At 39.6% G+C, this 23,572-nt stretch overlaps 1 protein-coding gene across 2 annotated transcripts in view; it reads left to right on the forward strand.

Moving 5' to 3' along the window:
* The window catches only part of zbbx (zinc finger, B-box domain containing), an 88,523-nt gene extending 85,809 nt beyond the window's left edge, over positions 1–2,714 (forward strand). Inside the window, exon 21 of one of the 2 annotated variants that reach the window (XM_084716384.1) lies at positions 2,428–2,714. The gene's annotated coding sequence lies outside the window, so the exon portion shown is untranslated. Of the gene's footprint in view, positions 1–1,409; positions 1,549–2,427 lie in introns of those variants that run through there. The other variant, XM_084716385.1, reaches the window with a different exon arrangement.
* The last annotated feature ends 20,858 nt before the right edge of the window (positions 2,715–23,572 follow it).

Raw genomic sequence — 23,572 nt, forward strand, 5'->3', positions numbered from 1 at the left:
AGACACAGGTCAGTTGAGGACTTTATCAAAGATGCAGCTGTCAACAAGCTCAGAAAGAAAAGGAAAGGAAAATGTAGTGATGCTTCAAAAGAGATACTTATTACTGAATTTTTAAGAGCAAGCAACACATCTAAGTGACAAAACCTGTTTGGGCATCCAACACTATAATGAATTGAGTGTCATCAAATACCTGAGGAAAATGAGAGGATGCTTGATGAGACAAAAAGAAAGAGAAAAGGTTTTATAATAAAACCCAGGCGACTACATTTGTTGTTGAATAACTTCAGGCTGAGATGACACTTCACTGACACAAGTGACAGATCAGGTGGGCGGCGTGGATGGCATTGATATGCCTGCCATCTTTATAGAATCTGAAGTTAATTTGGCCTTGTCATAGTCGAATGCAAACTGGGAGAGGCTTCTCCTAAATGTCTCAATACAAAAAGTATGCAGGCCCATCGGTGCAGTTAATTGTGCCTCCTCCTATGCAAGTGTTTTATTGGCAAGAACCTTCTTATTTACAATTGTCTACTTTTGTCTTCTGTTCTTTTGAGGCAGAGAAAGTTCCCTCAAAAATCAAAGTATGGAAAAACTTGACTTTGTTGGTAAATTTGATTCTGAATTCAGATTTGATGAAGGGCTCAGCAGTGGTTGCGTCAGACTTTCTCATTGTCCATCATCTTGACAGACAAGGTCAGAAAAGTCCTGCCATCTATCACTATAATACCCAACATTTTCACTTTCATTTTTTAATAATAATGAGACATAGCCTATTGAATAGCATTTAATTTTCAAAAAAAAAAAAAACTATCACAATAGCATTCACAGTACAGAATAAACTTACAGATGCCTTTATATGCATATTTTTTATATTTATTTTTTGTTTTTAGATTTTGGAGGGGGGCATTTTTGCCTTCACTTGATAGAGTCAGCTGAAGATATGATAAGAAAAGGGGTAGAGAGAAGGGATGACACGTAGTAAATGGACCGCAGGTGGGATTCAAACCGGTGGCCGCTGCAAAGGACTGATAGCCTCAGTACATGGGGCACACGCTCTACCAGCTGAGCTACAGGGGCACCTCAGGGTGAAACAAAGTTAAATGAATGTGATTTATGTTGAGGAAATAAAACAAGAGTTTGCAGATGCTATCATGCTTACCTTTATTTCATTAAATTTAATCTTGAATCTTTTTTTTTTTATCAGTTACTTCCTCATTTATTGCCAATGACTGATGATAATTGGGCAGTGAGGAGGCATGAAATTTTTTCAGCTTTTGAAGAAGGGCATGCCAGAAAAAGTTTGGGAACGACTGATGCAGAGAAAAGATGAACAGAGACACTGACAGCGTGAAGCACTTTTCATGTCGACACCACACAAAGCAGATGAATGATTTTTTTTTTTCCCACAGTGACAGTGGAGGTCATTAAAGCCTGTTTTACACTGGACAAAAAAAAATCCACTAACACCCACCAACATCTGGCTTTTGTCTTCAATGGGAAAGGATTCAATCAGCATTAAATTGTGGGTCAAATGACGTTGGAGTAGTCACTGTTATCTGCTCCAGCTCTGATCGGCAGTGATGGAAACATGACACACCAGTGGACATGTTAATTTTGTCCCCTTTTCGACGGAGGCGACAAGCGTTCATTGCCTCCATCGTTAACTACTGACACCCTTTGGTCCTTTTTCATACACGTGCTGGTGAGCATCACTCAGCACAGCAGAGTTTGCAGCCTCTTGAGTGTGTGTATTAACTGAGACATGTTTGTCTTTATTCAAGTGGCTGAACAGAGGATAATTTTACTTCTTATGAATTCCTCACAATAAAAGTCCCTTGCTATTTTGTATTTAAAAGCTTTTATTATGAACCAGCGAAATGAAGAAAAGTTAGGTTTTCATCAGCAGTAACTTAACTCCTGTCCAGCTGAAAGTGGACATGAAACAGTAAAATAAAGCAAACATCTGAATGTACAAACAAACCTCCTCATCCTCAAAGGCAAACTTGTCTACTGGCAGTGGGAAAAGGGTCAATTGCCTAATTTTAGCAGGTTTAAAAACCTGCAGATACACACTAATTTTGGTGGGTTTTTTATTTGATAGATATAGTTACCTCTGTGATATACTCTGTTTGACAGTGTAGTGTCTGAATTACTTAATGTTATTGTAGATAGCAGTGTTTCAATCTGTGAAAATGCCTTTAGATTTGGTTTAAAAAGTTCACTCAGCCACAGAAAAAATCTAGTTAACGTGACCCCTGGTGCTGTGAACCCACAACCCTGGTGATGACCAATACAAACATATCACAAATGTTTCTGGAGCAAAATCCGTGATGTCTGATGTACGTCTGTCCTTTAATCTTAGGCTTGTATTTGAGTTGTGTGTATGTATGATGTTCTGCCTTTGACTGGTGGATTTGGTCTCTGCAGGGGCAAAGTCAGCGAGGAACAAAAGGAGGAAGAGGCGGCTGCACAGAGAGACCTGCAGAGTGTCCTCTTACTACACTGAGATAATAAACACACGTGCTTGTTAAACAAGAAAACATGCCGTCATAGATGCATGTTTATGCAACAATAAGCACACAATGGATGTAAATTAAATTGTTTTCACGTGGCGTAAAGGCTGGTACAGATGCCCTGAAGACCTCTAAGACTGAATCTGCAGGCAACTGATAGATGTGATGTGACAAATAGATGAAAATAAAAATGTAATGCTTTGAAAAGACATGGCTGGACCTTGATTAAATTTGGTTTTGATTTGTTCTTTCTTTTTTTTTTTAAATGCCTCCATGATTTCTGTGAGCAGTGTTTACGTTGTTATGTGTGCTGTGAGATACATGATTGTTGAAGGTATTAAAACAAACAAACGGACAGGCAAAGGATGAGAGGGGGTCGGAAAGACAATTCTCAGCTGGAGTCTGCTTGTGTGTGTGTGTGTGTGTGTGTGTGTGTGTGTGTGTGTGTGTGTGTGTGTGTGTGTGTGTGTGTGTGTGTGTGTTAAGTGACAGGCGTTGAGGGCACAGTTGGCTGCAGTGCCAGTTTTACCTACAGGGGTAGATGGCACAGCATTTTTCTCTGTTGTGATCAGTTTGTTTCTTAATAATGTTTGGGGTGGCACTGGATCAGGTCAGACTGTCTACACAAGTACACACACACACACACACACACACACACTAAAGAGGCTGCTGCAGGTGATAAATTATGTTTGCAAGGGAGGGAATGAGGAACTGTGCCAATGGCCGCTGCTGCCATCTGTCTGTATGTGTGTGCAGGAGTGGAGGGAAGATAAACACCAGGCACTGGAACTGGTTTGTCGTCTCTGTGGTGAACGTGTACATGTCCTGTGGATGTTTGAGTGAGTGAGTGTTTTTTTTTTCTCTCTCTCCCAGTTGTGCTGTTTTGCTTTACTCCCCACAGCCAGTCCTAATCATTCATGGCTGTCACTGTTCTCACCTGACTTCACAACATCCACTACTTTACAGTGGTGGGAAGTAACAAAGTATAAATACTTTCTTACTGTACTTAAGTCTTGAGTCTTCGAGTGTCTATACTTTTTACTTACATCCTCACCAACTGAGCTACAGGGGCGCCCACCCCCTACATTTGAACACAAATATCTGTACTTTCTAGTCCTTACATTGTCAAAACAGGCTTGTTATTTAAGTTGTAATACTTTAAGGGGAATTATTGATTATTTATATTTTGTGTCACTGAGCACAGATGCCTTCCCAACATCAAGATCGATTTCAGCCTAACTAGATGGCACAGTAACACACAGAAAGGCCAGTTTCATGGGTGTGTCCATCAGCGCATATCATGCACAGCAGACATAGCAGTATGAAAACAACGTAACAAGACAATAATGACAGAACAAGATGAAAACATAAAAGATGCAACAAGACAAAAACAACGTAACAGGATGAAAATGATGTAACAAGATATGAACATGAAACATGAAAACAATATAACAAGGTGTAATAAGACGAAAACATGACAACATAAAAGATGCAACAAGACGTAAACAACATAAAAGACGTAACAAGACAAAAATGACTAAATCAGGTGCAACGAGACAAAAATGTAACGAGACCTAAGAGGACGAAACAAACAGACCTGTGCTTTCACACTTTTACTGCAGTAAAGAAGTTGAATCAAACTCTGAAACCTTCACCAGTCCTTTGTTTTAACACAAATATCTCTACTTCTACTTCAGTAAAGAATGTGTGTACTTTTGCCACCTCTGCTATGTTATTTCTAGCTGACGAGAATGTGAAAATCAAACAAAGACAAACAGGAGGACTGATCATGCATGTCTGCCTCAACCAAACACAGACAGAGAAACTTTGTGATAAAGACATTTTCTTTGATGTAACAAGATGAATTGAGACAAAAACAATGTAACACATAACAATTTGTAAAAAACATAACAACAAAATTACATAACAAGAGGATAACAATGTAACAAGCTGTAACAAGATGAAAAAGATGGAACCAGACAAGAAAGACAGACTTGACTGAGAAGAAAAGGTTCAGTTAGCTTTGCACAGAAAACGGCTGAAATTTTCTCCAGAGGGTGATTTTTTACATTTATACTCTGAGTAATTTCAGAGCCTGCACTTTTTCACTTTTATTAGAGTAAAGAAGTTGAATCATTTCTTCTGTTTTTACACAAGCAAAGAATGTGTACTTACCTCGGCTTCTTTATCTCTAGCTGATGTGTGTATGTGAGGATCAAGCAAAAACAAACAGGAAGAAATCACACCTGTATTACACAACCAAACACACATTTCAGGTAGAATAGATGTCAAAGATGCCAACTTTGTGATTGCATTTAATATTTAGGTTCATTTTGTGCACTACATGTGGTTATGTGAGTGAATATGAGCGTGGGTGCATGTGGCCCTGCTCTTTACTTCAGTCACCGTGGAGGGATATAAGGGTATTTTATTTGTCCTGACGTTAATCGCTGGAAGCGGACAGCAAAAGCCCTGTAATCCAACGGCAATCACCGCAAGACTGATTGATGGCACGGAGATGGAGAGAGAAAGACCGAGAGACCAAGAGGAAGACAAGGAGAGAGAAAGGTGAAAAGGTAGATCTCTGTTATTGTGTCCTTCACTGAGTTTATCACTTACTGTTTAGGAGAGGAAAATAACAGAGACATAAATCTGATGGATATTGAACCACTAGGCTGGGTTTAAACAACTCTGAGATCCGCACTCACTTTCCGGCTCTCGCTCTTCCTCACTCTTTCTCACATTCACACACTCATGCATACAAACAGGGACAGTGAGTGGAGAAGAGAGCTGACCTTTGATAGATTTGGAGCTGTCTGTGATGTTGTTGATGCTGTCAGAAAGACAGTGAAACCGGAGGAGTTGACATTTAACTTCACTATATTAACTGACCCTTCTCCGGAATTGCAGTTCAGACTGGGTGTGTTGCAAAAGAAGCAGACGGACAAATACGCCGCGTTATGAAACTAACTTTTTCTTCTTTGCTGTCGTCAGTTGCAGATTTTTGGAAACTTTTTCTCACAGTGAATTTTGATAGAAATCTTGTACCTTTTTCATTTTTAAACACAACACATTGCACATTGGAAAATCTAACAGAAGAATGCGGTTCCCTTTTTTCTTCTTTCTGTCCCCTCCAGAGTTGCTGTGATTTTTACCATATTACTTATTGTGGTATTCGTGGGTTTTGGCATTTTCCTCGACAGAAAGTCTCACGGTGGAAACATTTTGTTCTGCCTCCGGCTTCTTGTCCACTTGTTTCTGATGAAAACCCATTCGATTTTCCTCACCCACAATGCCCTGAAAGGCCTCTCTTGTTCACAGAGACTCACAAGTCACCTGCAGTGAGCTGCAAAGGACAGCAGCTGCATCCATGTGTTACAATTTAAGTCCACAAATAAACTGTGAATTGGGTAAAATGGAAGAAAAGGCACCCCTAATGTAGAAAGGGGTCGTTTCTACTCCTTGGTCTTTACTTCACCTTTTTATTGACTCTTAATGGATCCCGCTGTAATACTGTAGCTTTGTAATTCAAAGCATATTCTGTAACCACGTTACAGAAAAATTATTTACTACTAAGTGTATACTGAGTACTGAGTATAATTTGACTTAATATCCAAACCATCCATCTGCATTTTTGTAGCCAATAGGGCAGAAGAAAAAAAAAAAAACTGAAGTAAATTAAATTAAGATCAATTAATCAATCAATCACCATTGAAAATTTAACCATTTAAAAATGTATTCATGGCTATTTAATCAGTTGTCCAGAAATGGCAGTTATTGCACCTCATTGGACATTGTTTTGTCTGGCATAGCCATCTGATAAATAAGTAAACAAACTTAAAATGAGAAACAACAAAACAGAGAAAAATTGGAAATTTTTTGTATCTGATAAAAAGTAAACATTTCTGTGACCCCTTCGATTGAATACCATAACTGATAATGCATCAAACATCAACAGATAAAAAAAAAAGTTAACTAAAACTCTGAGTAGTTTTTGAGATCAATGCTTTGGACATTTACTTGAGTATTCTTCTAACACTGTTACCTTTACTTGTAACTGAGTATTGAGTATGTTAGTACTTGATTTTCAGCACTCTTTCCACCACCAATTACAGAATATCAATTGCAATAGCAAATTATTGGTGTACAAACAAAATAGTATAAATATATTAATATATAATGTGACTATACATGAACATTTTATAGTCCATCTTAAATCACATTTTGTCATCCTTTCTATGCAATTTAAATGCAATAAAATTTTAAATCTGTTTTTTTTTTACAAAATAACAAAAGGAAGGGGAAAATATCTTTAGCAAAATGACAGAAATGCTCCTTTTCCCCCTCAGCTGGCTGGAGGGGCGGGTCCCTGAAATCAAAAGGTTTGATTGACAGTAGTTGGCAGGCTGACCGTGAACGCAACGTGAAAGAAGTTGTCATGGGGACGCTGGAGGATATAAACGTATAATCACTAATCTCACTTCGTAGTACAACCGCCAGGTAAGTTTACATGCTGTTTAATGGGCTGCAGGTGTGTGGCTAAATAAATCAGCTAACAAGTTAGGAAACCAGCTTTTTGCAGCTGAATGTTTGTTTTCATGCTGTTCAACAAGCTAACATGGAGGACGAGACGCGCTTTCATGTTGGTAAGTTAGCTAGGCAAGAGGGAGGCTTTAGCAGGAAGGCTAATGTGAGTTGTTCAGTCTGTGGCTCTTGTGTAGCAGCTTGCTAATTCTGTTAGCTCTGCCTATGGCTGCTGTTTCTGCTTCGTGTGAGACTTGTTGGCTGTATGGAAACAAGCGCTTCACCTGTGTACTTGGTCCCCCATGAAACAAAAAAAAAAGAGGGAAAAGAAACTCTGGGTAAAATGCAAAACTGTCCAGCTTCACCAATATTTGGCCAAAAGAGGATCTGTAAAAAGCGAAGCAGTTGTCAGTCCAGTCTACACTAGAAAGTTGATTTGAAGTTGATTTAAAGTCCTTGTATAAACTATAAAGATAAAATGTTACACACATTTCACTCTGGCGTTAGGACATTTGTAGTGATTAATTCGGGCCAATACATTTTCACAAAATGTATTTGGAAAAATATTCTTTAACTCAACCAGTTACTGTCCCTTTGCATCCCAGTCATCTTATAAAAGTTCTATTTGCAACCATGAAAAGCAAGCAATAACCGAAGTATGTTATTATTATTATTATTATTATTATTATTATTATTATTGTTATTATTAATATGTGTGTGGTTCTGCCTGTGAGACTGTCTGCCTATGAACTTCGCTCTGTGTCAGAGCACCTTCTTCAGTTAGGATGGTTCTGATAGCTAAATTCCCATCTTAAGATACAGTAGCATATTTTCCTTAATGCAGTTTGAGCCATGTTTCTGTACTACCAAAGTTCCTAAATGTCATCTTAAACTGAAACAAGATAGGATGTCAGACTTACGAAGTTTCTGAGGCCCCAAGGCTGCAGCTGGTGATTATTTTCATAATCAATTATTCTGCCAATTATTTTCTCAGTTTTATAAACCAATTGATTGTCTGTAAAATGACAAAGAATTGTGAAAAATGCACATCATGCATAACAATTTCCATCTTCCATCAAGTGCATCTTTTGTCCAACCAAAAGTCTAAAACCCAATGAATGACAATCCTCACTTTTTAGAAGCTGGAACCAGCAAATGTTTCACATTGTTGCTTGAAAAAAATTACTGAAATGATTAAACGATTATCAAAATAGTTTGCAACAAATTTTTTTTCAACTTTAATTGACTAATTGCTGCAGCTGTAGTAGCACCAGTGTGTGGAAATGATAGTGGACAATATTGAGTCTCTCACTACACTGCAGTGTGCTGATGGATCTCTCAGGTCTGGTATTATGTCTGTGTATGTGTAGGTGCAGGGACCCCTGACCCTGACAACACACCAGGACTGAAGCAAACACCATCAGTCTTTTTGTATTGTACCTGTACGCCTCTTCGAGTACACTATTTGCACGGCTATATGAATGACTGGCTGCTTTCCCTCTGTGGTTGTCAGGTTGGAGGCATACTTGCCATGGATGTGCCATCTAATCACGTCCCATGTTGTCTATTTGGGCCCTGCTGGCTCATTACAGGAGACAGAGAATACGTGTTGTCTGTCATCTGTGAAACATAAAAAGCCTCGTAGCTACTTAGTTTGTGCGGGCTGCCGTATGTGTCTACCCTATTATTCCCCGGCTCTGAATAGACGCAGCAGCAAAGTGTAACACAGGTGTGGGATGACTTTGGCAAATAGCAAAAGATATTAATGGGATATCTTGTTTGTGCATGCATGAACTCCACACATAAAAAAACACCGCAAGCATGAGCTCAGTTGTTATAAAGTATAGATGGGTGGATAGATTAAATTGTTTCAAGCCGGCTATACCGTTTTATTACACTAGAGCCCACAGGATTCTATATTTCTCTCATTTTAATAAACACAAATCCCCATTTCATGGACATACAGTATTATTATGTCTCACTCAATGTCTCTCTGAGGCGTCCTCACATGTTGCAGCCCTCCTGGCTTTAACCAAGTTGCGGCTGGGTATTACTTTCAAGGTTATAGCCCCGTCTACACCTAAATGACCCCCATACGCCAGAGATGGAAGTACAGTACGCCCTGGACAGAAAGTTCAGGCGGAGAGAGTTATAATGGAGGGGAGGAGAGAGGGAGATGAAGTGAGAAAATACAAAGAACAGAGAGGTTGAGGAGGTGGGGGATAGAAATTAAAGAAAGGGTGAACAGAGGACATGAAAGAAATGGGGCAGCACTATGAGGGAGAATGCTATCTAGTTTGATAAGGAAATGTATTTTCCACCCTTGTCTGTCTGTCTGGATTTTTCTTCTTAGACTTCTTTCATTGTTCTTCCTTCAACCATTTCTTCCTAACTCCACCTCTTAAAGTCCTACCTGCTTTCTCCTCTGCTGTGGCCCTCTGCATGTTCCCTTCCTCATCAACACTCCCTTCCTAATTTCATCTCTCCTTTCCTCATGTCTTCCTCCACTTCCATTCCTCTCTCCTTGTAATCCCTCCATTTGTCCCTTGCTCCCTCCTGTTCAGCGGCAGGTCCCCGGTCCCCCGGCTGAGCCGCTGGGACCCGCTGACAAATCGATACATCACTGTAATTGATTCTGTCGGGGTTCAAAGTGTTTAATGAGAGCCCCCCCCCCCCCCCCTCTCTTCTTCCTCATCCTCATCCTCTTTGCACATGGGCTGTGGCGCAGGCCGGTTTAATGGTTAATGGACTGGAGGCGCCCATGTGGTGTAGTGCTGCAGGTGGTGGGTGAGGGAAGGGGGCTGGGGGGTGAGACAGGTGAGGTGGGTGAAGGGGTTCGTGGGAAGTAAGGCAACTTTTAGACGTTCAGGGTTAATCAGAGCAGTTCCCAAGGTGATGGATTGGTCCAGCTGGTTAATTAGGACAGGTAAAGGCAAGATGTAAAACGTCTGGCTCTGGGAGAGAAGCACCATGTGCCAGGTAGGATGTGTGTGTGTGAGAGAGATCATTTGTGCTTTTAGTTCAGGGCTGCGCCTCACTTTTTTTTATTTGATTAGTTGACTAATCTAACAACTAATTTACTGATTATTCCAAAGACTGTTTTATTTCTCATTAGTAAAACAATTATGCTAATTTATTCAAAACAAATATCAAAAACTTGTCTCCTTAATGTTTAAATATTTTATTCAATCATAATTCTGCAGAAGAATCACATAAAGCACATCAAAATAAAGACAATGGTGGTATATTTTAAAATTAGTCTAATTTCTGCCCTCTTTAATGGACCCCATTTGTTGGATGTCTGATAAGACAAATATACAGGACCCCAAAAGGGGCTGTTATGCATATTAATTTATTCACTGTGTCAACCCTGGACTGGACAATGAAGATTTTTACTGAAATACTTGACTTAAGACTTATAATTGTTAGGACATGGAGTTATTCCATCATTAATTGGTGTGTTGTTTGGTCAATAACATGCCAGAAAATGGTGAAAAATGTTTCCCAAAGCCCAGGGTGACGTCCTCAAATGTCTTGATTTGTCATCAACCAAAAACATTCATCTTACTGTTGTAGAGGAGTAAAGAAAGCAGAAAATATTTCCATTTAAGAGGCTAAAATCAGATAATTTGAACTTAAAATTACTCAAGGCAATTGATTGATTATCAAAATAGTTGGTGATTAACTCTAGTCCTAATATGCTAAACGGTATGCTGCTGTCTTGCTGCTGCTGCTGCTGCTTGACAAAGAGCTTCGGTTGTTTCACTTCCTCCTGCAGAGCTGTTGTACTGAGATTATAGAAAACTATATGCTTGTGTTCCTGTCTAAAATGCTCCCACACTTGTGATGGTCACAGGTGAGTAATGCATGATCTCCAGCAGCTTTTTTTTAATTGTGAATGCATGCTTTCACACTGGAGTTCATAGCTGGCGTTCATAGACACGCCGACGCATGTTATGCAAATTGCCATATTTCCATAATCAATTACATGAATTACGCTGACAAATCGCCTCGATCATTCCTTAGTTCGGAGAAACCCAATCATGCTACTTCTCTTTGACAACATAATTGTGTTAACCTATTGGATGCAGCTTCACCGAGTATAGTCTGTTCTATCTTTGACCCACACCTGCACTGGATAACCATAGGCACACACTCGCACACAGATGGCAGGAATAACATTAAGCAAGAGTGAACCGTAAATGAGAGGCGGCAGCAGAATTTCAGGAAAAATATGAGGCAAAATTAGAAAAAACAAGAAGCAGAGGCAGTCAAGATTAAAAGACAAATCCGTTTTTCAGCTGAAGGAGTGCATGAGGCCATAGAGCAGACAGGAGAGGGAGAGATAGAGGGTGATACAGTGTGTTTGCGAGCTTGTTTTCTGTGTGTGTGTGTGTGTGTGTGTGTGTGTGTGTGTGTGTGTGTGTGTATATGGGGTGCGGATGTGGAATCTTATGGACAGTGAATCATTAATATCAGCAGCCTGTAAGACACTAATGAATAACACGGGAATATATCAGCTCATCGTTTGCTTCTCTCCTCTTCACTCTTCACACTCTGCTCTCTCTCTCCCTCTCTCTGCACGAGATATTCGTTTCTTCCAGCTTTAATGAGAAACACCTGTTACAGCTCCTCGTTAGACATCCCTTGTTCAGCTCCCACTAGACATCCAGTCCCTCTCCTCTGTACAGTGTGGTATCTTTGATTCAATTATAAAAATATGCACCTATGCGGATGGCATTTTGTAATCTTCAAAACACAGAGGTTGAGGTTTTGGTTTGTCACATTACTATAAGGTGAGATCAAAATTAGTGCGTGGAGAACACATGTTTTTGGGCCACTGAAGAAGCATGGTCATGCAGAATTGAGCTTTGCAATGCAGTAAATTTTATATACATACATTGTTGCTGATTTAGAAATGGTTACGCCTATCTGGATTATATGTGGGGTTAACACTCCCCAACCAGCAATAATTACAGTCACAAATACCTCTTGTTTTTTTTTTTCTTTTGGCAAACTTGCTGAACCTACTGTAATTTAAATCCTGTCTGGGGTGACATTCTTGTATTTTAAAGTGGAAAAAGTCAGAGGAGCTGCTTCTGTGAAATTTGACTTGTGTGTGAAAATGGAATAAAGTGAAAAAAGTTTTTGCAAACCTGATAGATGGAAATATACAAACACCAACATATAGGCCTATTTAGTAACCAATCCACATTTTTGTGAAGTGTCTTTTTTTCCTATGATTTTCAAGTGGATTTATTCAAATTTCATTGTAACTGACCAGCTGCAGACTGGTCACCTTGGCCTCTTTGGTGAAACCCAACTTGGCCAGATCACAGAGACACCTGCAGCTGATGCCATGTCTGTTGCCTAGCTACTAAAAATATTTTTCTTCATATTGCAGAGCTTAAAAAAACTTTGTAACCATTGTTTTTACTGAAACATACATTGAGACGCACAAACAATGGAGCAAAAACAACTATGGGCACTTAACTTAAAGACAGAAGAGTTAGACTTTTTGATAACATCTGTTGAGAAATCCAAGGATGTTCTTTTGGGAATATTACAACAGTGCTAACTTGGGAGATAGTTAAAACAAAGAGAGTGGGTTATGGTAGCAGACTCAGTCTCAGCTGTATCTGACACTCATTGTGTAAAAGCAATTGAAGAGCAGCCATACAGATGAAGTTGGTGAATACTACCATTAGCTACAACTGGCAAACATTAACATTAGCTACTGTTAGATGACACTAATGTTAGCTACTGTTAGATAATATTGTTGAATAACACTACTGTTAGCGAACATTACTGTTAGCCATTTAGTAAGTTAGAAACTATTACAGGTGGAAAAGTGAAAATTGACTTAGGAACTGTTCATTTGTAAATCAGGTCCTAGCCCTAATTACCATGGTTACCAAACAGTTAAGACAGGATCTGCAAGTTGGGAAGTTTGTGTAATATGGTGCCTGGTTTTGTTCAGAGTCAGAGTATGTGAACTCTGCAGCTTCATTGTGAAGATGAAGCATTTGTAGTGCTGTGTGCGGTCACTAAGCTAACATTAAGCTAGCTGTTGATGGTCAGTAATACCCCCTAAATGTTGGCTGGCTGCTTTTTAATCACAAGGTCTTGTAAATTACTTGTACACGCTTTAAATAGAGAATTAGATGGGCGAGTGTACTTGCATGAAAGTGTATTTCATTTTGAGTGTGCAAGATAGAAAGACAGAAACAGAGTTACAGTATGTGTGAGTGAGTGTTACACTGAATATAATATTCCATTTGCACAGATATGGATCCTCCTAAGCCAATGGGGTTCATTAACTTTCTCATGATAATGACGAATGTTGGCCTATATAACACACGAGCGAATGTCGCAGCATGATACCAAACTGGATCAACTTCTCCTTTTTCACATCTTCCATTAAGTCGCTTATATATTTCTCTATTTCCCAGCCCTTCTTCAATTTTCCTCCCACTTTTGTTCATTATGTTATCCACCCTCCCTCTCACTATCTCTTTCTGTCTTTTCTTCGCTTCTCTGTCATTCTAACACTCGGCCATTTACCGTCCGTCTCATTATCCATCTCTTGTTCTTGGCCTCTTTAAATGTGTTCTCTTTCTATCATTTAACCGTCTTTATCAAGGTCACTCTCACTTTGCTCTTTTTGTCTCTCTGACTGTTGCTCTCACTTTCTGAATTCGTCCTCACACACACCGACGCACCTCGTGTGCCTCTTAAAAATATGTGTCTGAGACTGCCAATGAGGTGATTAATGGCTTGTTTGTTTGTCTGTGTGACTGTGCCCATACCCCTCATCCTAATTAAAGATATTTCTGCTGATTTGGCGGGGCCCCGCCCGTGTAGCGCTGTTTATACAGCTGATTCTTACAATACAGTTCTTGCTGAGGGCTGTTAAGCCGATGCTCTACAGTAGTTTGATGAATGTCTCTAAACTAACTTTTTGATGGGGACGGGATGATTATTTTTGTGAAGTGTGGACATGCCCAGAGTGTTAATGAAGCTCCCTGTGAATGTGTTTGTGTGTGTGTGTGTGTGTGTGTGTGTGTGTGTGTGTATAAAAATGCAAGCGTTTGCCAGTTCACGTGAGTGTTTATATATAAATTTTGTTTGTCGTCCCAATTATCTTTCCCAGAACTGCTTACAGATTTTATTTTTTCTTTACAGTTAGATGTTTTTCTTTTTCACTTTACCTAGACTGAGGGGGGGACACTTTTAAGAAACTCAACAGAAGGTAGGGCAATTGATCAATGTGCCACACAGCAGAACAAGTATGTGTAGTCTAGAAGATTTAGGATATATCTGGGATATAATGGAAATATTGTTGATTTAGTATATTTCGTCTTTTAAAAATCACTGCACAGCATTTATTCAATTTTTTACATTTTTGCCGTGCAGCATTACATAAAAGCTTCTTTCTCATATCAAATCCACAATGAGCTGACTGAAATGTTTTTTATTTCCCCTAACCACTTTTAAACCACTTATGATGCGGCTCGAGCCTATCTCAGTATTTACCTCCACTGAGAATAGTTTTTGAGACTGGCTCTTATTTGAGTATGACCTGTATGTTTCATATTTTATTCATAATGTTGTTTGTTGTGTTTTATCATATTTCAGCCTATTTAACTGTTTCCTGGTATGTTCCTGTTTGCTGTGTGAGTGTGTTTGTGATTAATGCAAACTTAACACTCTCTTCATGTTGTCATGCTGTATCTCTGTGTTTCCATTTCAGCATGAGCATGCTATGAGTGAAAATACATATTGTGGTGATTCCAATAAATTGAACTTGTTGTGACATGCTAGTGTAACCCAGGCCAGTATCTATAGGACTTACATCAATCTTGGATGACTTCACAATCATCTTCCCACCAGTGTGGGAAATAATGGGGAAAGGGGGGTTGGGGAAATTCCAAAGCCCCAGTTCCAAAGAAAAGTTGTGACACCCCGTAAATCGTAAATGAAAATAGAATTTCTCTGGGCCTGAGCCCATCTGAGATGGAGTGACACAAAGTGTAAATGTACGCTGTGGTCTGACGAGTCCACGTTTCCATTTGTTTCTGGATGTCGGATCCGATGAGGAGGAAATGGACCATCCACATGGCTACAAATGCATAGTTCAAAAACCATTATTTGTGATTGTATGGGCTTGTTTTAGTGGCCATGGTAATTTACACAACATATGCTGCTATCCAGATGTCTTTTCCAGGGACATCCCTGCTTATTTCAGCAAGACAATACCACAACAGTTTCTGCACATCTTAACAGTGTGACTTCCTAGGAGTCTGGGTACTAGTCCACACCTGTCTCTCGTTGAAAATGTGTATGGTGCATTATGAGGCGTAAAATATGACAACAAAGACCCTGGACTGTTGAGCATTTGAGTTTGTATATCAAGCAAGATTGAGAAAGGATTTCATTTTAAAAGCGTCCTTAAAAAGTTCCCAAACTTACTGAGAGTTGTTAAAAGACAATGTGATGTATTACAGTGAGTGTACAAGTTGATCACTCTGAACATCATCATTTCAACTGAATGCAGGTGGAAAACTTTGCAAATAATTTCATTCTGCAACATCCCAACTTTTTTGGAATTGGGTGGTCAACCAAACTTCTTGCTAGCTTCAAAAAGTAACTCAGCTAAGCATCCAAATTACAATCCAGGAAATTATCACAGTCTGGGTCTGGAATCTCATATTGTTGCATGAAGGTACAACTGAACTGATGCTGAGTGTAGTCCAGGTGCTTTTGATTTAGGAGCCAGGGCAGGCCAATCCTCACTTACACAGCCTGAGAATGTATACTCTGACTGTGATGTCACACTTTACAAGACCACACCTGTATATCCCTCACTCTCACTATATTGTCTTTTGATTCCAGTGAATATTTTCCAGTGAAAAATGTGCTGTCTTTTTTTTCCCACAGAGAATTGATAGAGAGCTTTAAGAGTTTTTGCTTAACATTATATTACAGTGAATTTGATTTGTCTCCTTTTGGATATAAAATGTCATCATTACATAATTTTATGTTATGAAATATGTGTGTGAAATTTTGTCAAAACTAGTGCATGAACTCTTGGGTTATGACGCCTTGAGTGTAAGTGGACATTGATGCCAAATTTGAAGATATTCTGTTAAGGTGTTCCCAAAATATCACATCACAAGAATGGCATGGATGTATGGCAACCCATGCATAAAGAATAATAAAAATATCTTTTTAAAAAGTTTACCAATAGAGATCCATTGATTTCAATTTTCTTGGCTGATTTAAATTTCAAATTTTTTAAGGGTCTGACCTCCTGATTCTGATTTTGGCCGATTCCGATTTTCAGTCTCACTAAGAACTATAATTGACAGAATTCACAAACATTTTTGCAACTTTTCTTGTAAAAATTAAATTGGATTTTCATAATAAAATACTGACTGTTAAATATTCTTTAAATACTATTTTACATTTTCCCCGAAGTCCTCCAGGTTACAGCCAAGCCTTATTATTGTTTTATATTAAGATTATGAATAGGGGCAAGGCAATCTCGCGAGATCATGGAATCTCACAGGATTTCGCAGGACGTGATTTCACGTGGTCTCATGTGGAAGCAGATGAAAACAAACCGGAGACAGATGCAATGCAACAGTTTGCTGCAGTAAAACCTTGCCATGAGAAAAACAGACATAGAAGTTAAACGAGTCTGGATGAGAAAATGTGGAGACATAATGAGGAGGAGACACATCAACACAGGTTGTTTATTCTCCAGCCAGAACAGGAGGTGAGATTTTAACTGTCGCTCTGTGAACTCTGCTGCTGGTTTACATTAGCATGAAGAGCTACAAAGTTTGCGGCTGTTTTTTTGACATTATCCGCTCCTCTGTCTCATTGTAGACTGTCTGTCTTCTCTTTATCCTGTTCTTGGAATCTGTCGCTGACACCAACTTCATGCAAGCATGTGTCTGAGTGTGTGTAGCTGTGATCAGCGCTGTGGTGGGTGTGATACCACGGTCAGTTTGTCTGCTGTGTGAATGACATGACCATCGTGTAGAACGCGTGTGTGACGATGACGGGCACAGAATCGGATATGTGAAGCTGACCGGCCGGTCACCGGTCATGGCCAGTCACGCTGAAAACCGTCAGGTCTCTGGCTGGTCGATCGGTGCATCCCTGTTTATCAAGTGTAATGTTGCCTCCTCGTTGAACGTATTCTGGGTTTTGCACAATTATCAAATGTTTGTGATTGGTTGTAAGGCAAGCCCTCTCACTAACACAAAAAAACATTCACATCTCTGGTTAATTTACATTGTACAATTTACTTAAACTCCATTTTTGTTGCATTTGCAAAGAAATCCAGAAAAACACATGAAAAACATGCTGGCAAGGTTAAAACACAATAGTTAGAATACATCTAAAGGCCTTTACACAGCTTTGAATTAAACCAAGCACTATTTCTCTGGCTCCTTGACTGAATTCTAGTTAAACATGAAAAGACTTTTAGTGTTTCACTCTGTGTGTGAAAGCATGTATAAAAGCTGCCATGTCCCCATGTGGGACAGCCCTGCAGAATACGGTATGTGTGTCTGCGAGAGCTCGTATACAACTGTGTTTGGTGCAGCGCTGTGTTAAGGCTAAACACACTTAAGGCTAAGCAATCAGCGAGTAAAGTTTCCTCGCTGCTGTCATTAAAGCTCCACATAAAAGCTTAAGCTGCTTTTATCCTTCTAAGGAAGAAAGGGAGAATGTCAGCACATAATTAAATTAGATGAAAGGAGGGGAATTAGAGGCTTCCTCCTCTTTAAACACAAACGACTTAATCAGAACCTTGGGCTAAATGAGAGACAGACGGCTACATGATCATGGGGAGGATAAACATCCCTCTCCTTGCCTCCATCCTTTTTGCTGTCTCACTTTTCCTCATGTCTTTATTATCTCTCGAACCTGCTGTATATCTCTTGCCGTCTGTCCGTCTGCCTCTCTGGATCCTGCGTTCTCTTAGCCCTTTGTCTACCTCCCATCCATATGTTTGTACAACCTGAGAACGTCTTATATTGTTCATTTAAAATTATGCACAAGCCTCCTGCTCTCCGCCTTCTTTTTCCATGTCCCATCCCCAGTTATCCCTCCTACTTCCATGTCTTTGACTGCATTTTAAATTTCACCTCTCACTTACATCACTTCCCTTTCACCTAACATGGCCCCGTTCTCTTCTTTGAAAAAAATAAAATAAATATCAAGACCTTAAATGCACCACCTGCAGTATACAGAGTTACAAGTGTTAGAAGCCGTTGAGGCCTGATGTATAAGCCCATATTGATTGGGAATATGAATCCCATCACACCTGACAATGATTTGTTTCATCATGTAGGCCCTCAGAGAATGGCAGTTTATTTTTATATGATCCTTATAAACACTGGTTTGAAGGATGATGCAAGGGAGTGCATCAGAGGGAAAAAAGCCTCTGAGATCCTGTTTGTTAGATTGAGCGCTGCCTTTAATGTCGGCGAAGGGGTTCGTTCTGAAATGAGATCCACTGCTGCTTCAAATGGACGCTAATAGATGCTAATGAAGGTATTACTTATCAGAGGAAGGTGTTACATATTTTAGAACGTGATCGTCTGTAGATACTTAAAGCCCTCAGCAGACTTTATTTGATGTATTGTTGTAGATATTATGTGTTCCCATGTTGAAGGAATAGCTGTATGAGTTGCAGAGGGACTTGGTGGAACATTGGTATTTGATGACTTGGGAATGAGAACGGTCTGTTATATAAAACTGAGAATATTATGGCAGTCAGCCAAACATCATGCTAAGCAGTGATACCATGGATGTAGTACGTAGTGATTAGTAGTAGGCAAATGAACACAAGTAGTTTGTGCTTTGAACAGTTGAATTTATTTTCATGTGCAGAGGAAATGAAGCCTCATTTGAAACATCCGTTTTGTGGAAAAGTTGCTGTGCAGGCAGAGGTCAGACTCATCTAATAGGTTTCTTTGCAAATGCATCACAAATAAAGAAACCATCTGCTGAGTGAAGGATAAATGAGATCTTTTTCTGCCTTTTCATCCTTACCAGTTGAACTAGCTATAGATTAGAGAAAAATAATTGAATTCAACGTGCCAGTCAAAGGCTGCTGGCAACTTTTCAGGTAGATTGTTTTCTTGTACGCTGCTCAGTGCATGAGTTGATGTGAATAAATCAACACATGACAATTTTCACCATTACTTTTGTTTGTTTTTGTTCTCTTGCATGATATACACTCTAGTGATGACTGGATTCCTACCTCGTAAAAAATGTAGGCAATATGAATTTCAACCGGATTAGGCACACCCTGAATATTAGATTTCCGCCTGGGATAATACAAGTTGAGGAGTGTTGTTCCAACAGACACCTCATCTTAGCCTCAAGTTGCAAGAGCCAGTGTATGGTTGTTTAGTTAGTTTGTTCTGGGCTACTGTAGAAACATGGCCATGCAACAGGGCGGCCTCAGTGGAGGACCCGCACCATCAGTAGGTATAAATGCTTCATTCTTATGTAACAAAAACATAATTCTTATTTTCAGGCAAATATTATGTTCATTTTCTGCCATTTTCTGCCAGTAAATACCTGTGAATAAACTGTATTCTGTTCTGTAAACTGTTTCCTTAATTTTTCTACTTGTTTGTTATGTTCCTTACAATCCCTAGTGTTTACACACGTGTGTGTATTGATTTTATACCTTGGCCTCAGCGCAACATTCACACATGGCCGCATCATACAGATATTTCCCATTGCTTATTAATGTTACCTACACACACTGCAGAGTTTTGTGCCACCAGAGTAGTGTAAGTATGATTTAATTTAGCTCATGGTAGCATGAGAGGTGAAACAGAGAAACTCCAGGGTTAAAGCTATTTACCTATTCATTCCTCAGTTGGATACAAAAAGAAGCGGAGTAGAGAAGAAGCAGCAAGGAGCAGAACGGGGAGTTGTAGAGAGAAAGTGAGCTACATGGGGAAGACAAAGCAGGATGCAGCTATCACAGAGAGAAACAACAGAGTAAATTATGTTACGGAGTGTGAGTTTAATTTTCCAGATTTTTATTATTTTGTGACATTCAGTCTCCATTCATTTGCAACAGGAGTTGACTGCCTTCTTGCTATTTTTCTCTGTTTTGTTGTTTATTATTACATCCCTAAGTAAGGCAGAGATGGGGGGTGGAAATGATGACACACAAACTGAGAAAAACACCACACACAAACTTCCGAGAGGAGGAGGGAGACAGTTGTGTTCAAGTTGAACTCAATAAAAGTAGAGAAGTGTAGTCGTCCCGCTGACTACACCACATGCACATGCCGGCACCACACTGGAGAAGAATGTGTGTTTTTAACATATTTATATATTTTGCGTGCATGGTTTCTTTCTGTGTGTGTGTGTGTGTGTGTGTGTGTGTGTGTGTGTGTGTGTGTGTGTTTCAGTATGAAAGCCCGTTGTCCCACCAACACTACAGACCTGAGGGAAGCCATGAGACTGCTAATTAGCAGCACAGAGGGAAGCAGCCCCAGCGACAAATCAAATCTGCTTTTGAAACCAGTTCCCCCTGAGACTCCATGGAAACGGGGCGACTGAGTAACCAAGGAGATGAGATGTGATGTCATCTATTTAGGGGTCCAGCATTACAGTAATTTTTTTAAATCTAAAATGAGATGAAAGATTTTTTTTCTTGTATTCAAATGTGAACATAATCTCTCTTGTGCCACTTTTTTTTCCTGATATTTCTTGTCCCTGCAGTCATCTCATTTTCCCATTTAGTGTTTTCAAAGGGGGGGAATGTTTGTGCTAAGAGAGAGACAGGTTCATTCAGAGTGCATGTTGTAGATGAATTGTTATTTTTTTCCCATTGACATGTTATGAGTCACCCAGCATAGGCAGCAGCAGAAAAAAACATGCAATAGTGTGTACATTTGAAGTATGTACTTCACTGCAGAAGCCCACAGTACCTACCTTGTTTGCGGGTTTGGTAACACACAAAAAGAGCACTGCTGGAATTCTTGATATAAATTTACAAGGAGATGAATTGCAGAACCCATTTGGGGGATTAGAGCAGGAGGAGACATAGTGGTACATCTGCCTCACAGAGATGATAGAATATTACTAAACAAATAAAAATATTGGAGTAATTGAAACTGATACACTGGGAATTAGTGTGGACAAAGAGGGCAGACAAAGAAAGAAAGCAAGATGATGATGTAGTGAAAAAGAAGGCAATCACATCCTCTTCATCCGAATATTGAATGAGTGGTCTCGTGTGTGACGAGTCAGGCAGTAGATCATTTCTGAACGCGGGATTGGTACCACATCTTCAATTTGCTCTCTATCTATTATTCATCTGCTCGTCCATCCATCCCCCGCCACAATTACAAAGGTCAAACTGTCCTCATATGTACTGTATGCACAGACACACACGCACAAAGCCCATCAATAAGGATTAATGCATTGCTAAATAGAGTGTGTGTTCAAAATGGTGTGCTCTGCAGGCTTCATTTTCACACTGGCCAAATTGGGAAGGTAAAATGTCCTCACACGCTGAGGCAGAAAGCTGACAGAACAGGAAATAATGTTGCAGCAGCTACAGTATGGACAGGAGGCTAATGACAACATTCCACATGTGGAGAAGTGTCATTGCCCTCAATGTCCTGTAGGATCACTGCCAACAATATACACCTATATGTGGTTATTTGCACTTTTTGAATGAGAATGAATCCAAACTCAGTTCAAATTGGCTGGACATTTCACAGGTCAAAGTTCAGTTAGCTTGAACTGTATTGAGACAAATGAGGACGGATGATTTTTTACATCATATTACTAAGTGAGACATGGGGATCTATGATTTGCTATCACTTCAAAGGCTGACAACTCTTTTCTATAGCTTATACTTCTGAAATAAGTGTGCACAGTGTAAAGACTATAGAATAATGACTGAATATAAAATTGTGGAAAAGACGTGGTCTGGATGGCAGCATATGTTGCTCCAAAACCTGTCTGTGCCTTTCAGCATTAATAGGGCCTTCACAGATGTTACAGTTAGCCATGTCATGGGCACTAACATGCCGCCATACCATCATAGATGCTGGCTTTTGAAGTTAGCGCTGGTAACAATCTAGATTGTCCCTCTCCTCTTTAGCCTGCAGGTCACGACACCCAAAACCAATCTGAAATGGGGAATCATCAGGCCACAGCACACTTTTCCACTCAGTGGATGATGAGCTCAGGACCCAGAGAAGTCTGCAGCGTTTCTTGATGTTGATGGTATGTGCTTTTCACTTTGCATGGTAGAATTTTAACAAGAAGCAGTGACAAACTGTGTCACCCAACAGCAGTCTTCCAAAGCATTCCCAGCAAGCCCATGCAGTATCTTTTATACAATTATGTGACTTTTTAATGCAGTGCTGTCTGAGGGTCAAAGGTCACAGACATTCAGTGTTGTCTTTTTTTGGCCTTGCCCCTTGCATGCAGAGATTTGTCTGGATTCTCTGTATCTTTTAATGATGGTGTGGATTGTAGATGGTGTAGTCCTCAAATTTCTTGTAGTTTTGTGCTGAAAAACATTCTTTACCTGGTGGACTACTAGGCCAATCATGATACTGTCACCTAATTTTTAAAAAACACCAAACAGGTGTTTTCTGAGCATTCCACAAACTTCTCCGTCTTTCATTGCTCCTGTCCCAACTTTTTAGAAATGTCTTGCAGGCATCAAATTCAGAATGAGTGTATATCAGTTTGAACATTGAATCTATTGTCTTTGTACCATATTAAATTGAATATTTACATTTTACACAGCTCCCAACTTTTTCACAATTGGGGTTGTAGTTGTGGTGAGTTAGAAGAATTTTTTAAACAATATATTTACAGGAATTGTTCATATTGTTCTTGGTGTAGACGGCCCTTTAAGGAGGCTGCAGCGGAAGTAATTAAAGAAAGCTCTGATAACATTATAAGAGCAAATTCATGAGGCTCATCCACCTACTCAGCATGGAGACCCATTTAGAGAAAGAGCAAACTCAAATCCAGAGAAAATGCAAACGATAATGAGATGGATGACATGCATGGCAGCATGTGATAAGGAACATTTATTCTTTGAACACGCTCAACCCAGATTTCTTGGGGATCCTACTATATTATGCTACATTTCAATCATATATGGAGTAACATTTCTTTTCATCTGGTGTGAGTGCACTGCGTTAATCACAGAGATGGAGAGTAAATTTCTACATTAAAAAAAGTCACCATGTGATACAAGTCATGGTGCGAGTTAAATTATTTATTGCGCCAGTCCACACTGAAGTAAGATTGCTGTAGCAAGACTGTGGCCCAGTTCGTCACAAATACTTCGGTCCTGATCAAGCAGGTGAGGAACTGTCAATAACATTGAAAGTGCTTAGAAGTGGAAAAGGATCTGAATAAAAGACAAGCTGCTCAATTTCAGTTGGCAAACAGAGAAGTGTTTTGAAGAAAAAAGAATGAACAAGATGGAAATATTGGAGAATTATGTTATC

The sequence above is a fragment of the Lutjanus erythropterus genome, chromosome 4 (genome assembly GCF_056507025.1).
Source record: "Lutjanus erythropterus isolate fLutEry1 chromosome 4, fLutEry1.hap2, whole genome shotgun sequence".
NCBI lineage: Eukaryota > Metazoa > Chordata > Actinopteri > Lutjaniformes > Lutjanidae > Lutjanus > Lutjanus erythropterus.